At 33.9% G+C, this 16,179-nt stretch overlaps 1 long non-coding RNA gene across 1 annotated transcript in view; it reads left to right on the top strand.

The window, feature by feature from the left end:
• The first annotated feature begins 1,569 nt into the window (after positions 1–1,569).
• Positions 1,570–16,179, top strand: part of LOC126979108 (uncharacterized) — a 58,845-nt gene continuing 44,235 nt past the window's right edge. The window contains exon 1 of the long non-coding RNA XR_007732752.1: positions 1,570–1,832. This is a non-coding gene — a long non-coding RNA (uncharacterized LOC126979108). The remainder of the gene's footprint in view (positions 1,833–16,179) is intronic.

The following is a 16,179-nucleotide window of genomic DNA, read 5'->3' as shown; positions in this document are numbered from 1 at the left end:
AGGCTGTTTTATGTTTGGGAGTTAAATAACTAGTTTTTCCAATACCATATTACCAATACAGTCAATCACTATTATGTACGATTCTCAGTACCAGTATTTCTATAAATTGATACATGTTTGACGGTTGATTTCTATTTTGAGCAATGAACGCACACTAACACAAAATGATATACAAATCGCGAGCGTAAGACGTGGTTTGTCACGCAACTAAAGTAATAAACCTGACCTGCTTTCATCTGTTGTCTATGGGCAAGAGGTTTTATCTAGACGTTGGTATAAATTATCTAAGACTATAAATAATACTGTGACGGACTGAAAAAAAATAACGGGTTGCACGGGACTGTTGGCAGAAGTGAAACTTGAACATAATGTTGATAATTATGAATATTTTGGAATGGTTAGGGGATAATCTCGCACGAATTGCTGTATTTATCAGTATAAATGTACTAGCATTTAAATGGTTAAAAACAATATTCATTTATTGGGCTATAGTACACAAAAATTACAATAAATATTACAAAAAATTAACACTTCAGAACTATTACAATTATTTTACATTAAAACAGTTTCAACGACTCTTTCACATCGTCATTAACAGCATCATCATCGCTAGTCTTTAAAACTGATACAATAGGATTATGGTAGCTGAAGTAAAAAACGAACAATATTGATTCGAATCTATTTTTTCCATTCATAACGTGTCTCTTCAATTCCACTCGACAATGGCGAAATAACTCGACTGGTGCAGCCACACGCCATATCACAAAAATTGAATTGAAATGTCTATTTAAAATGTCTTGAGAATTTTTGATCAGTTCACGACGTCCTGACGGCAGCTTAACAATTTTATACCCATCCCAAGAAAAGTGCTCAAATAACAAAAAAATCTACAATATAAATGAAAATATAAACAAAAAGTCAGATCGACTGCTGATATAAGTAAAAAAATTAAATTATGCAATATTAATAATGGTTTGTTTTTTTTTGCACTAAAGCTTATGGAAAATAAATAAATTACGTACTTACATTTAATGGTAGCCATGCGTTTCACGCGCACAGCTATAATATTATTAAACGGCGGTGACACGCCCGGTTTACTGATAAGCGGCTTATCGGGAGAGGTTTCATCTCGAGTCTTTCTAACGGCCGTTTTCAATAACCTATCTATCCTTAGTTTAACTTACCAGAGGTAGACAAATCTATCCTTTTACGCTTACTAACATTTCAATAACCTATTGACAGATAGCATTGGACTATAAATACAATATTGGAAATAACTATGGAAAGATAAGGTCTTGTCATTTCACGGTGACAGCAATGTATCCGTAAATTAAACTAAGGATAGATAGGTTATATATATAGAGTCTACCCGACCATGCGTTACATAGAGGAAGGTGATAGCTCAGTCGTATTCAACACCAATAAAATAAATTGCTCAGCGTGCCTATACAAGTTCACCGAAAGACAGCCGAGCGTGACAGCTCAGTCTTATTTAACACCGATAAAATAAATTGCTCAGCGCGCTTATACAAGTTCACTAAACAGTTTCACATCAAAAAGTAAAAAAAATATTGACATATTAGTGTCGTTCATGATTAAAGGATAACAACCATTTCTCTTTCGAATTGTCTTCGCTAACGGCGTGGTTCCATAATGAAACTTTTAAAAAATAGGCGTCGGAGCACAGTTGGCGTCCCAACGCTTACCTCTGTCGTTCGGAAATCGTGCGCGCAGAACGTCGAGTTATGTTACCCGAACTAGCAACGTTTTGGACTCCACTATTACATTCTTAAAACATTTTCTACGAAGAAAATTACGGCACCACCTCATTGGTAAGTCACATAACCATACATATACAAGTATAACATATAAGTTGCTTTTAAGACAAAGACGTTTCCTTCAAACTGCACAAATGCATATTGTAAAAAGTTGTTCAACATGTATAGGACGGTATATTCTGTCCGTGCGAATGCCAGCCTGTTTTGAGCTTTGTAAGGGTGATTTTTGCATGTGTATTTTGTTAACCTTGAACGAAAGGACGCCGACGGAGCTTCGCGCTATCTCAGGTAGTATAGGCTGCTCCGTAGAACAATATGAATGATAAAACCCGATCCTGGCATTAAAATATTGCCGTTGAAACTTATTAAACAAATATTTTTACGAAGCGGATGAATAACAAAGGTATAATTCATTGGTAAGTAGGTAAGTTACTATAACTTAGTAGGTAGTATGTGTGACTGGATTTAATTAGAATTATAATAAAAATATTGTGTAATATAAATTTTAAACACAAACTTATGAATAGATCCCGGTTTCGAACCCATATATGGGCAACAATTTATCTGATTAATATGGATGATTGCTTCGGAGTCACGGATGTTTATATGTATTTATGTATGCTTAAACTCAAACATAATAACGTCATCTGGCACTCATAGTATAGGCTATGCATAGTCTGGGGCTAGTTAAGGTACCTAAAAGTGTGTCAATATTATATAATAAACCTACGTATTGAAGTAATCATTGGTCAGCTTCTGCGGTCATCTGGAGGGCAAAGCTGAATTTGCTTTCGAAGAAGCTGGGCGTGACAAATAGAGCACGGTAATACTTCAATCCGGCCCACATTATCTCTACAAAGCACAGGTCCAGCTTGCTGTCATCTCTGGTCTAGTGCACCTCGGTATCAGCTCGATCCATTTGACCGCTTGCAACGCAGAGCAGCTCGAATTGTCCGGGACCAGTCCTCTGTGCACGGCAAGATGACTTGGCGTTAGCACGACCACGGAATAGGTAAAAAAGACTAGAAGGGTAACGTGGGCCTAACAGCCGCGATGTCACTATGATTAAACAATCATACCTTAATCGTTTCATTCGTTCACAGATCGGTTGAAGTCGTTATCGGCAATAGATAGCGTACCATGCGAAACACACACTTCTTTTAATGCTTTCATTGCGGTGATTCAATTGTAAATCAAGTGCAGTGTTTGCGTTAGTGTGACAATCAATAGCAAGCTCGCGACTGAAGTTTGTGTGATTTATTTGTGTGCCTAATGCCCGCACGTATCGTTCCTTGGCTTGTAGTTAAATTAAAGAGTGGGACAAAATAAGTAATAGAACAGTAGCGTAACTCAGCAGTCTCCCTGTAATTTATACCTAAGTCTGGGCTGAGCGCTAGGGTTGGTACATACAAAAAGATTGACGACGCGGACGGCGCAGCGCAGCTTATTTAACTCGAACAGAGGCCAGTCTCGGCGGCGTACGGCGTGGCACAGTGGCGGCACTCAATAGATTTGACTTTCCAAGATTGCTTTGCGGCCGTGTAAATCGTGTGTATGTGTGCGTGCGTCGAGTTGGCAGTGTGAAGTTAAAGTGTTATTCTATTAACAGTAATATATAAAGGAAGCTCACTCCGCAGCTCTATAGTACGTCGAAGAAAGTTCCTTGAAAACCGCACCGTGAAGGAAGCACCGCCATACATCCAGATGGTGGGGATGATATCCTATTTTGAGGCGTGTCGTGAAGGTGGAATTTGGCGGCAGGAATCAGGTGAAACAGCTCTTCGGAACACTCCCCGTAATAAATGCGGCAGAAAAACACAATGAAGCAAGTATCTTGGTCGGAGCACTGACCTGTATAAATACTACTGGACAGGCTGTTCTATATGTATAACAGAAATTTTGTATGCCTTTTTGAAGTGCCACACTCCAGAACCAATCATGACGTTTAATACAAATAGCTGCGAAGGAACGTACAGTTCTCTGAAGTATTTTTGCAATTTGAAATAATTTCAAACGTTTTCCGTGTTATTTATACTTCGAGAATCAACGTAATAAATCACACGATTTTTTTTTGTAAATAGTTTTCCAATTTCTATCGATGTTTGCTGAGGTTGCCATCACTAGTTTTAGTACCGCTCTCTCGTTACACACGGCACAAAAGCACATTGACAGCCAGTCCAGTGGAATATAGTAGAGGTCAGTGGGTGAGAGTGATGAGTGAAAAGTGTTCTGTGAGAGCGATGGTATCTATGTTTGTTTTAAAATTCTTCAATCTGAAAAAGACCTCACTGTCGATTTATTTTAACAGCAAAAAGAAATATGGCCATAAATAAACGTGTTACCATATTCATAGTTAGTATGGTCGAAACAATCTTCATTTCCTTTTTTATATAAAGTAGTAATAATTTAACTTCTAGGACACAAACACACAGTACTAGTCAATTGAACTTTGAAAAAAAAAAAGAAAACATTACCCCCCTCAAATATGCTTCGTTAAAATAATAATATAACCCCTCCCTTACGACTAATCGTCAAAATAAAATGAGAAACTATATTACAAAATAATAGGTTCGCGGAGATATATTTGCGAACGCGAAACAAATTAGCAAACAGTTGAGACGCCGCAGGCGGTGCCGATATTATTTTATACGTCTTAAATGTTTTAATAACGCGTTTTGGGGTGGATTGGATTCCCGGGGCGTACACCCTGTGGTCCACTTGAGGGTCTTTCTCAACCCAACTGTTCAACTTCATCCACCACTCTATGGGGTACTGTGACACCTACTCAACTGTAATGGACATACCACACCGAGGGCGTTTTTGTTTGGATAAGTTGCGTTATATTGTTTTTATAGCAGACCACCCCAACTTGACACGGAGCGAATAGAATGATAGACGAAAATATATAAATAGTAGATATATAGACCTGGCCACAAACATAGATATCATCCTCATATTTCGATGTCTTGTTCCATTCTGTTTCAAAAAGGACTTTTATTTTTCTGAAGGTCGCCTCTTGGTTTCTCTGGTGTTGTAAAATAATAAGGGCAGTGGTGATCACTTTACATCAGGTAATTTACGCACGTTTGTCCGCCTGTTCGAAAAAAACAGAAAAAATGTTTTTTTATTAAAAATTTATAAAAACATAGAATTCGTTCGTTGCCAAATATATATCGCCGGCCAGAAAATAATATGTAATTGGAATTAGCTTTTTCATGACATGGCATTTCTACTTTTATTTATTTACGTTATTTTAACTATCCAACTTGAAGGTTGTAAGGAAGAAATCGGTTTCTTCTTAGATTATAGTGATTTATATATCTCTTGAAAAATATGTGTTTCATATACGTGACTTAAATTTTGTAGATCTAATAATCACCAACGTTTTTCCTATAAAAATCGGCCATACATGTTAATTATTCAAAATCAATGCAATTACAATCACGCCATAAAGCTTTTTTTTTATTTACGGCTCTAGATAGGATATTTTGAAAAAGAAAAATATCTGCACATTCTGCATGTGCGAGTTGTATTTGAGAAACCTAAACCGTCAATACTTCTTATTTTTTAATCAGGAAAAGGAAACCAGCGGAAACTCTTAAGATTCTTGACATAAACAAAGTGCTGCTCCTTGACATTATAATATGTTAATATCACTATCGTAATTTGTAGCTGGCGAATTATCATTGTATTTATAATATTATCTGCACTCCGAAAAGGCATCAGCACATTATATATATAACTAGTTGACCCGACAGATGTGGTTCTGTATATAATAAATAAAATAATATTTTTTATTAATTTGTCAATAATATTTCATAACATCAAGAATTATTTCGTAAAATATGAACCCTGTTTTTGTAATGAAATTGTTTCACATCAGAACTGTCAAACCGTGCGTCAATAAATTCTCTCATAGAAAATATGTCCATACAAAACAAATATCGGACGACGGGGGACACATCAAAGGAAAAACAAAATTGTTGTTTTTATTTAATTCCGAACACTTTCATATTTATTCACCTTTTAACCCTTCCCTGGACTTCCACAAATAATTCAAGACCAAAATTAGCCAAATCGGTCCAGCCGTTCTCGAGTTTTAGCGAGACTAACGAACAGCAATTCATTTATATATATATAGATATAGAACAAAACTATGTAACTTATCAAGATATTATGTGAACATTTCAAATTCACACACCGTTTGAAAAATATCACTCATGCTCCCCAACCACCGTTAATTTATTTTGGTAAGTTGTTGTTGGAGGAGAATGTAAATATTAATAATTTAAAAAATATAATACTTTATTAAATACTAACCAAGCGATTTAAAGAAAACTTTGAAAAATTCGGCTAACTATTTGAAGCCATGCTTCTATTGGGCCGCATTCTGTGTGAAATAGCCATTTGAAGAAATTTATTGGTGGTTTTCCGCTTATATGCACAAAGTGCCGCAGGCATGTCTTTATTGCATTGCTAAACAAATCGTGTAATTGTGATATTTCTATCCTAAGAACAACTTTTAAGTATATATTATCGTTGATTCTTTATAGTATATCTTAATATTTATTTATGGTATATATTTAATAATAATATGACAAAACGTATTTTCAAATATGACTTGGAGTTTATGAGAGAGGCGTATCTATTATTCAACCGATAATGTAAACAATATATAGGATGGTAAAATAAAAAACTTTTTTAAGGATGCGTAAATGGATATAACTGACCAATTTTATTTACTGGTAGGTCTTTAACTACCGGTCGGTACTTTTTCCGCGATACCTTTACGATACAACTAAACGAAAATATTAAAAACAAGTTTTTTAAATTGATTTCTAGGAACAAAATAAGGGAGCGACCTCTGTGGAAATCAAATCAAAAACGTTTATTATAACAGAGAATAAAAAAAAACACATATATGAATCTCGAAGATATATAACATTTTACCACAGTTTTAGAAAATTTGAGGTCTACATAACACATGATAATATTATTCATAGAACATATATATATATATATATATATATATATATATATATACTAACTCTATATAAACAGGCACTAAAGAGTAGTATTAGGAGTGCAGTAGATGCATCAATCCGCACTTTATAACAATAGTAGTGAACATGACGGACCTGCCAGAGGAACTAAAATAAATATATGTATAATAGACGCAATTTTGTCTAAATTTGTACAAAACAAAAATCCCGGACCAGCCTAATTGGGAAAATCAATCATAAAAAGAGTGTTTAAGAAAAAAATAAATATAATAAATTCAGTCCAATCCAATCTCCTGATTTTTGTTTCCAGTAAACTCCTAAACTAATGAACGGATTTTAATGGGAACTTTAAGAAGTGCAGTATAGTCGAACTATACGATAGTTTTTATTTCGATTTGGGACCCATAATTATTTTAATTTCCAATATTTGTGTTGTAAGGACATATTTTCTATAGGACTATGAGAGAATTATTATTGACGCACGTTTTGACAGTTAACAACAGGGAGCATATTTTACGAAATAATTCTTGATGTTATGAAATATCATTGACAAATTCATAAAAAAAAAACAATACATATTTTGTTTAATCCTTTTTCCGGATTCCTCGGATCCTTTGACTTAAGTTACATAATATTGGTTCTCTCTCTCTAGTCGTTCCCTCATGACTGAGGGTCGTGGTCATCAACAAGTGGTCCACACTTGGAGTGAACTATTTGTATCCATCGGCTTCTGTCCATCGCGGCCTTGACGACGCAGCTAAACCTCGGGGACATGGAGCATTTTATTTGGTCGCTTTCCATTTGTGTCCCAACTACGATCAATTTCTCCAGGCTCTGAATACCCCTTCGCATTATGTGGCCAAAATACTAAAGAATTCGTTGGTGACATATCGTGGACAGCGGTTTTTATCTTGAGCTGTGAGAGGATCAACACATTTGTTCGCTTGGCCGTCCAAGGTATCCTCAGCATACGCCTCCAGCACCACATCTCCAAGGCATCAATCCTTTGCCTCTCTCGAGGCCATATCGTCCACGCCTCCACGCCATACAGAAAAATGGGGAATATCAAGGCACGTACTAACCAGATCTTAATAGTGATTCACCTCTTTTTCCATATTTTGTTCAGGCGGGTCATAGCATCCTTGGTCATACCAATACGTCTTTTTATCTCCGGCACACAACTGCCGTCATTGTTAACCTGTGCGCCCAAGTAAATGTAATGCTCTACTGTGTCCACTCCTGGAACGACATATTGGTGAATAAAGCTTAAACTAGTTGATTTTTATCGATTTATTATAGATATCTATTATCTATAACAAAGTGAGATTTTCGTTAAAACAGCCGCGTTTTAAACACAACATAAATCAATTCAATGAGTCTTTTAAGTATTGCAACGTGACATCAATCAGAAGAGATTGCAGGAGAATATTATGTATTATTTGAGGCAGAAATTTATGAGTTAGAATTATATGGTCAGGACTCAAACCGAATACTCTCTACACATCTATAGGTATTTATGCAACATACAATTACTTGCCTTAGACTAAAAATATATAGAAGGAACAGGTGCAAGGAATAAAAAGACGATTCATTTATGAAAATAAAATAAAAATCTGTTCTCAACTTTCAACTGTAATAAACGGCATGTAATTTTAAAATATAAGTATACGAAGTTGTATTTGTTTTACAGAGCACATTTAAATTGTATATTAAATATTTATATCAAACTTCAACATAATTTCTCAGCTTATTAAAATATATATTGATAAATATACGAGTATATGTAAACTTTAAGAGTATATGTAAGCTTTTTTAAATGAAAAAAAGGGACGAGACGAGCTGGATGTTCAGCTGATGGGAATTGATACGCCCTCCCCATTACAATGTAGTGCCGCTCAGGATTCTTGAAATATCCAAAAAATTCTGTGCGGCACTACAACTGCGCTCGTCACCTAAAGACATTATGATGTTAAGTCTCATTTACCCAGTAATTTCACTAGGCGCCCTTCAGACCGAAACACTGTACACATGCTTACACATTACCACTTCACGGCAGAAATAGGCGCCGTTGTGGTACCCATAATCTAGCCGGCATCCTGTGCAAAGGAGCCTCCCAAGTTGAAGAAATAGCGCTGCTTTTGTGCCTAAATCGCCTGCTAACCCTTCTGGATGAAAAAATAAATATATATTTTAGTTTGTACCTATTATTAAAATGACTACTACAAGATAACCTTTTTAAAATATACTTATATGAAAATAGTACTATGGCTAGATATAATAGGTGTCGGTACCTATTTTTTTCATGACATATAACGGCCGTTCCCTTTGATTTTCATTTTTTCTTATTACTTTATATGGCAATACAACGTTTGCTGGGTCAGCTTCTATGTAATAAAAGTCCTCGACAACAGTATTGACCAGACATTACACTCAACGCCCGCTAACGAGAATGATGCTTGGACCAACCATCGGTTCCCTCGCATATATCTTTGGGAACATAGCAAACTGCCCCACCATTTAAGCGAATATCCTGCGATAAAAACCCAACAATAACAGATCAAATGTCAAAAAAACCTTGTCAAAATTAAACTGTAACTTCTTCTTATTTATACCTACGCGGTTCAAAACCGATGGGTGCAGTCAGTTCAGCTAGTAATAATATATTATGTGGTTTTTAAAGGATTGCGTTAGAAAACAATTAGATTCATTCAACAATTATTTGTATGAAATCATGAAGCATCATTATTAACACAAAATGTTGTTAACACTTAAAGATTTAGTACATGTAGTTTCTATAACAATAATATTGTCAAATTGCATTTTACCTAGTGTGTGGAGGACAAATTCTCGTCAAGTTAATATCAATAAATGCCCCGTCTATTTATTTAATAGATCTTTGCAGCTACACGAACAGACAGTCGTGAGTTTGTTGTGAATATTTATTGAGCCTGGATGATTTTTATATAATTTAGCCTCAATTATCTCTCCATTTATATTTATTTTTCATACAGTGTATCGGGCCGAGTTTTAAATTATAATTGTTGCCTCTAAAGCATTCGTAATTGAGATAAATGTAGGTTAACGTCCACAATGTTTAAGAGAAAAATATTTTATTAAGTTTCAGATATTCTGGATTTAATAAAGAGATGAACTCTTTGTTTGAGGCGGGTTTGTATTGGCCCAGAAAGAGATGTGCCGAGAGTTCTGTATTCAGTTACATCATGGTATTATAATTATTTTAATACCTAGGTACTATTTAGAAACTATGTTTATATTATAAATCACTTGACGTGGATCTTAGGATATTTAATTAGAAAAAAATTCATTAGTTCTGTTTTACTGTCTCACTTTTTTAAATATAATTGATAAACTTATAAATGCATTTTTTTTTATTTCTTGTGAAGATTGCTCAACCGGTCATCATGCAACTTTGCATACAAATTATCAGTAAAAATACTAAATAGGGATAAAAGGATACTGGCTAGTTCCCTAATCCTGTCATTAAATAATAATAAGCCTTAATTTAATGGTCTATTACTTGAATAGAGTATAGAGGTATTTTACTTTTTTATTTTTTTAACGGTAACAAGTCACGGAACGGGCAAATACGCAGCTGGCATAATCGGCATGATTCGTAGCGTACCGCGATACTATCCCATGCGTTCTAATTGTGTTAAAGGTGCGTTTACGCTAGACAATCGAATACGAGCCGAGCACAAGTATTTGATACCTGTCCAAAATGTTTCGCAACATATCTCAGATCTTATATCAAGGCCTGCCCGATTGCACAGATTTTCGTAATTTTCGAATGCCGTAATTGTCAAAAACTGTCATTTTCCGATGTAATAGCACCAATAGATCACTATATTATGTTGATGAAATACAAAATTGCTTCATACTGTGGGAACATAAAAATTCGCTGAGAAGTACACGTCACAGTACTTATAGGAAGTAGTCCAGGATCCCACCGCTCAATTCTGCGGGCACGTGTTTTTTTGATAAAAACTAATTTTAATTAACGTTTAGGGCATATACAATGTATTAACGATAGGTTGCCTATAAAGAATTAGCCGCAAGTACCTTAATTTATTTATTTGCCGTAATTTATTTTAGTATAATTATTTTTCTGATGTAAATTGCACCTATATGTTATTTTTTTAGTTAATCGTAGGTCAATTTAAAGGAAATTATGTCAAGAATTGAAATAAAAAAAACTACGTTAAAAAACCGACTTCAAAAACTGAAAAGTATGAAATAACTAAAAATTTAATTTAATACACCTTTACCTTTAATATTAATAAAATGCTATTATTTATATGTGCTACCTAGTGATTGGTCTTAAGTCGGTGCCAAGCCCGAAACAAAATAAAACTTCACATTATAAACAGCTAACTTACTGTAATTATTAAGGTTGTCTGGCCCGCTTGGGTTGTTTTGTTCTAGACGAAGCTCTCCTAAAAAGCCGTACACAAAATACAATTATAACATAACGAGGTAAAAAAAATTTTTCATTAATAATGTTCATATAGTGAATACTAGTGGGCCTATGTAAAATTTTTATGGGACCAAATGGCATGTATTCTGCATCAATCTAAAAAAAAAATCACGTAAATCGGATCATAAATCTCAGAGTAATCGGTGTACATACATAAAAAAAAAATACCGATCGAATTGATAACCTCCTCCCTTTTGAAGTCGGTTAAAAAATATGATCAGTTAGTCGCAACATAATGGTTGCCAGGTGAAAACAGGTATATTTTTGTTGATTATTTACAGTCATCTGTTATTTTTATAATTTTAATACAAAATTGAATTTTATATTTACTATCTACGATTAACATGGTTAAACTATTACTAATTAAACATGGTTTGTACAAAAAGGGAAGCGTTTGAAAAAATCGGTACTAGATATTTTCAGACGTCAGAGTTTTCAAAACGCGTCTCCTATTTTTAGGGAGTATTTCCTTATCAATTTTATTAGTATATTTAATATTTCATTGTTCAAATCAAAGTATTTTATTAGTATTGTTAGTAATTATTTTCGAAATAAGGACCTTTAGCGGTAAAAGCCTCCTCCTTTAGTTTTCACTCATTCCTATCTCTTGAAATTCTTCTTCACAACCTTCCTGCTGTTTCTACTATATCTTCACTCCATCTCTTATTATCTGCCTTGTTTTTGTTTTCTATTTATAGGGTAATAGTTCATTTCAACTTCAGACCATTTTTCGACTTTTGTACTATCTACCTATATGTCCATTCCATTTCCATTTTAAACGTAGATCAGATAAAACTACATTATTAACTTGGTTTTCTTTCTTGGTGTTATTACCTATGCTAATTTTGTCAGTTGTTTCTCTCTGACAAACTTTTCTTTTTTCTAAGTTTCTGTCGGTCAAAGGCCATGTCTGGCAGGCGTAAGTGAGGCATGACATTAAGCAGGTCTCCATTGCTTTCGTGTTAAGATTCATTGGCATGTTTAATTTAAAAATTTCTTTCATTGACTAGTATTTATTCTATTGTTCTACGATCTATTTCTTTCTCATTACAAGATTTGGACGATATTACAATCTCTAGGCAGACGTAATCATCAACATATTCAATTGTCAATACTCCCATCTTTTAGAGGATGTTCTGCAGACGGGTTAATCGTAGATCACGGATCACAGAAACTAAGACGATTTCAATTGGAAGCGACATTGCAAGAATATGCCCAAAAGTTGTTGGTAACTGGTACTTTGAAAGTCGGTAACACATATTATGAATATACCGTGTTGTTACGTGGTAGTTTATACAAAATTATTAATTTAAGTGAAATTAGTAATTTAAGGTTAAACGGAATAACATACATTCACTATGTATGTATTAACTATGGTTTTCTTACTAAAAATTCAAAAGCGTTCTAATTCAAATTCGTTTGTTTAAAAACATTTCGTCAATATTACCTAACGTATTCCTGCTAACACATTATTTAAAATGCGTTTTCAATACCAAAGTAATACGAACGCTCGCTTCTACTATGGCAATGGATAATGTGCAAAATGAAGTTATCGCGATATGTCCAATCGTGTGGTACGGCCGCGGCATTCGTGGTATGTTATGTATATAGTCCATAGATTGCGTACGATATTGTACGATGAAAATTTTGGTAGTAATTTTGACTTAGCTAACACAAATAGCTACATTATACATAATATTATTTGTACTTCTAGTTTAATACTCAAATTAATTTAGAAGAGTATAAAATGGAGTTCACTTCACTTCGAATGTCACTTTAAATAGCTAAAGATTCAAAGATTTCAACCAGTTGTGAGCATAGTATTTCAACGAACGGTTAAGAATAAAAAAGTTAATCTTTGTTTTCAAAAAGATTTACCGACACAATATAAGACCAAATCTTACTAAACATCAAAGCTGCTTTAGAACTGTGTTATCAAGATCCTGGATATTCCTTGGTTTGATCCTGGATATTCATTTTATGACCGTGGATGAAACGTGGCTTCACTAATGTGATCCAGAAACCAATTTATAGTGTAATATACAGTATGACCTAGGGGAGACCATTCGCCTTAAATTTCTTAGGTTATCCTAAGAAATTAAAGGCGATGGAACGGGAATCTCATTTGGGTTGTTTTTATTTCTTAAGGTCTTAATGTATATCTTAAAGCCTAACCCCCTTATTCATATAGTCTGCTAGCTTAAAGCATTGCTAATTCTCACTCTGTATTCATTCTCACGCTTTCTTATATATAAATATCGATTACAATGTAATAAATATCGTCCACTAAAAAATATAATTAAAGATCCTGAGGGTGTTCGCCCCATTCAGAGGCTGTGGTATCATTAGTAAAATTATTTATATTAAAATAACCACACAAACGTTGCTTAACAATTCTTTTAAATTTCGTAACACATTTGTTTTGTACATTTTCTGGGATCATGTTGTAAAAGCACATACATCGCTCAATAAAAGACTTACTAACTTGACTTAACCGAGTAGTAGGCATAACAAGTTTATGTTTGTTCCTCATGTAAGATTAATATTGTCGCAGTTTCTAGCTAATTCTGGTGCATATGAACATACAGAACATTACAAAGATTATATTGAGATGCAACAGTCAAAATGTTTATTTCTTTAAGATGATGATGATGGAGTACAGTGACAATGATTTTTATGATGATGAATGAGTTACCATTGGTGGTTGGGTGGTGCAAGAAAAAATAATATATTTTTTTGAAAAGATTTATTTTACTAGAAAAGTTTTGTTCACAACATTTTATTGCATTACATAATATAATATAGTATGAAAATAACAAGACACGTTTTCGTAATAACATTTATGCCTTCAGCTACATTTAAATCATATAACTGGAAATTAACAACAGTGTAACGTTGGTAGGTATACTGGGCTTTGGTAGGCTGGGCTGCATACTCACTCATTAGGAATTATAAAAATATAATAAACAACTGCCTACAGTTTTATATGCAGGCAACTTCAAATTATTATGCTAATAGTTGGTATGGTTCATGTGTGAGCGGAATATTATGTAGCGTAATTTAAAATTAATGTTACCTAGGTATTTTAAAAGTCTTTTCAACTGTTAAGGTGATCACCGCCGTTCTTTTTGGGTGTAAAACACAACCCCCCATTATTCATAATAGTCTGCTAACTTAAAGCATTGCTAATTCTCACTCTGTCTACTTCTATGGACCTAAGTGAGAATGAGAAAAAACACTCCTTAGCAGCTGTTTTAAAGTTAGCGGATCATTATGAATAAGGGGGAAAGTATTTCCAGTGACAAAGTTTGATTTATATTAGAAGTAGTTTTAAACCAGTGACCTCGTCCGCGCTAGTTACTTATACCTTTCAAAGAATACACATATAAACTGCTCTTTTCGTTGGTGGCAGCGCTCTTCTACAATACAGCGCATATCTCTTGTCTTTGTGGAAAGTCTCTTTAATAGTATTTCCCTGTGAATATTAATCTCCTATTTCACCCACATGTAGGTCAAAGTTTGAAAATGCTCCAACAAATGTTTATAAATTATTTCTTATCAAAAATTATCTAAATACAAAAATTCATGATTTATCTTCGATAGTGACGAATTTCCATACAAACTGCCATCCCCTATTTCAAACCTTCCATTTTTTTTTGCAGTTTACTGTAGTTTATGTCCTTTTCAAAGCTATCTCTGTATTAAATTTTATCAAAATCAGTTTGGTGAAACATTCGTGGAACATTTATTATATTAAGTAGGGATGAACAAAATACATTTATAAAATCTGTTAATACTAGTAGTAGCAGAGTGTTGAAAGTTTCGGTGTGTAACTGTTTCGATTTGATTCGCAATTTTTTCCAAATTAAATTCTGAATATGGTGGTTTGTTTATGGTTTCAGTTTAATAATCTCCCTTTTGTTCGATTAAAATTAATTTTCTTGTATGTCCTAAATGGTCCTGTGTTTGTGGAGCCCAATATCAGAAGGAGGTTTGGACTTTAGATGGATTTGATTAATTGAAATAGCTCCACTCAAAGACCATGATAACAATAAGTACATTGCCTGTTATTGATGCTTAAAATACAGGCAGCTTTAATTTATCGTCTACGTATGCGCGTTCATTTATACCTTTTCACAGAACCATTTTCATAATCAACTAAACATATGAATAAACTTTCTTCCAGGGGTTTTCTAGGTACAAAATTAGCTTATACACAAAACAAATTTCAAGTTATTCCTCTTCTAACTGTTCTAAATAAAAAGCATGAACTACAGTGATTACTTATCATCATATGATTCATACACCTATTTGTTCTCATACATAAATGCATTAGATATATCATTACACCTCACATTAGTATTATTATTAGTATTAGAAAGAGATAACGGAAAAACATTTACCACAATTCCAGCATTATTGAGTCCCTGGGTACTTAAACTTGCATTAAGTCTGCTTGGTTTCTTTTTCTTGATAATTACGTTAAACCTGGCTCCTTCTCATTGCATCCCCGTTCTGATCGTAAAATCTTAATCTTGGTCCACCTTCTTAGGTCCACTTTCTTCTTCTTTTTCTTCTTCTTTCTCACCAATCGACTTACACCTGTCCGTTCTATTTTGTTCTCCTATTGGATCAAAAAAAGAAGATATATGCGACTGTAAACATTTTTATTGTTGAATAATAATAATTACGATCAAATCGCTGTAAGTAAGGCCACAGCACATCGAAGCGTCGAGATGGATAATATAGGCTTTCAATACGCTACCGTATAAAGATTTTGTTTAATCTTTTTGTGTATTTGTATGTTATTGATCGTGCATCAGAACATCATTTGCATTCAAAGTGATTTTGGCTTGTTTATTTATATTGTTAGAACGCTTTTATACTTTGATAACTTATTCTA

The sequence above is a fragment of the Leptidea sinapis genome, chromosome Z (genome assembly GCF_905404315.1).
Source record: "Leptidea sinapis chromosome Z, ilLepSina1.1, whole genome shotgun sequence".
NCBI lineage: Eukaryota > Metazoa > Arthropoda > Insecta > Lepidoptera > Pieridae > Leptidea > Leptidea sinapis.
Note: the sequence above shows the minus strand (reverse complement) of the source record. Positions and strands in the feature narration are given on the sequence as shown.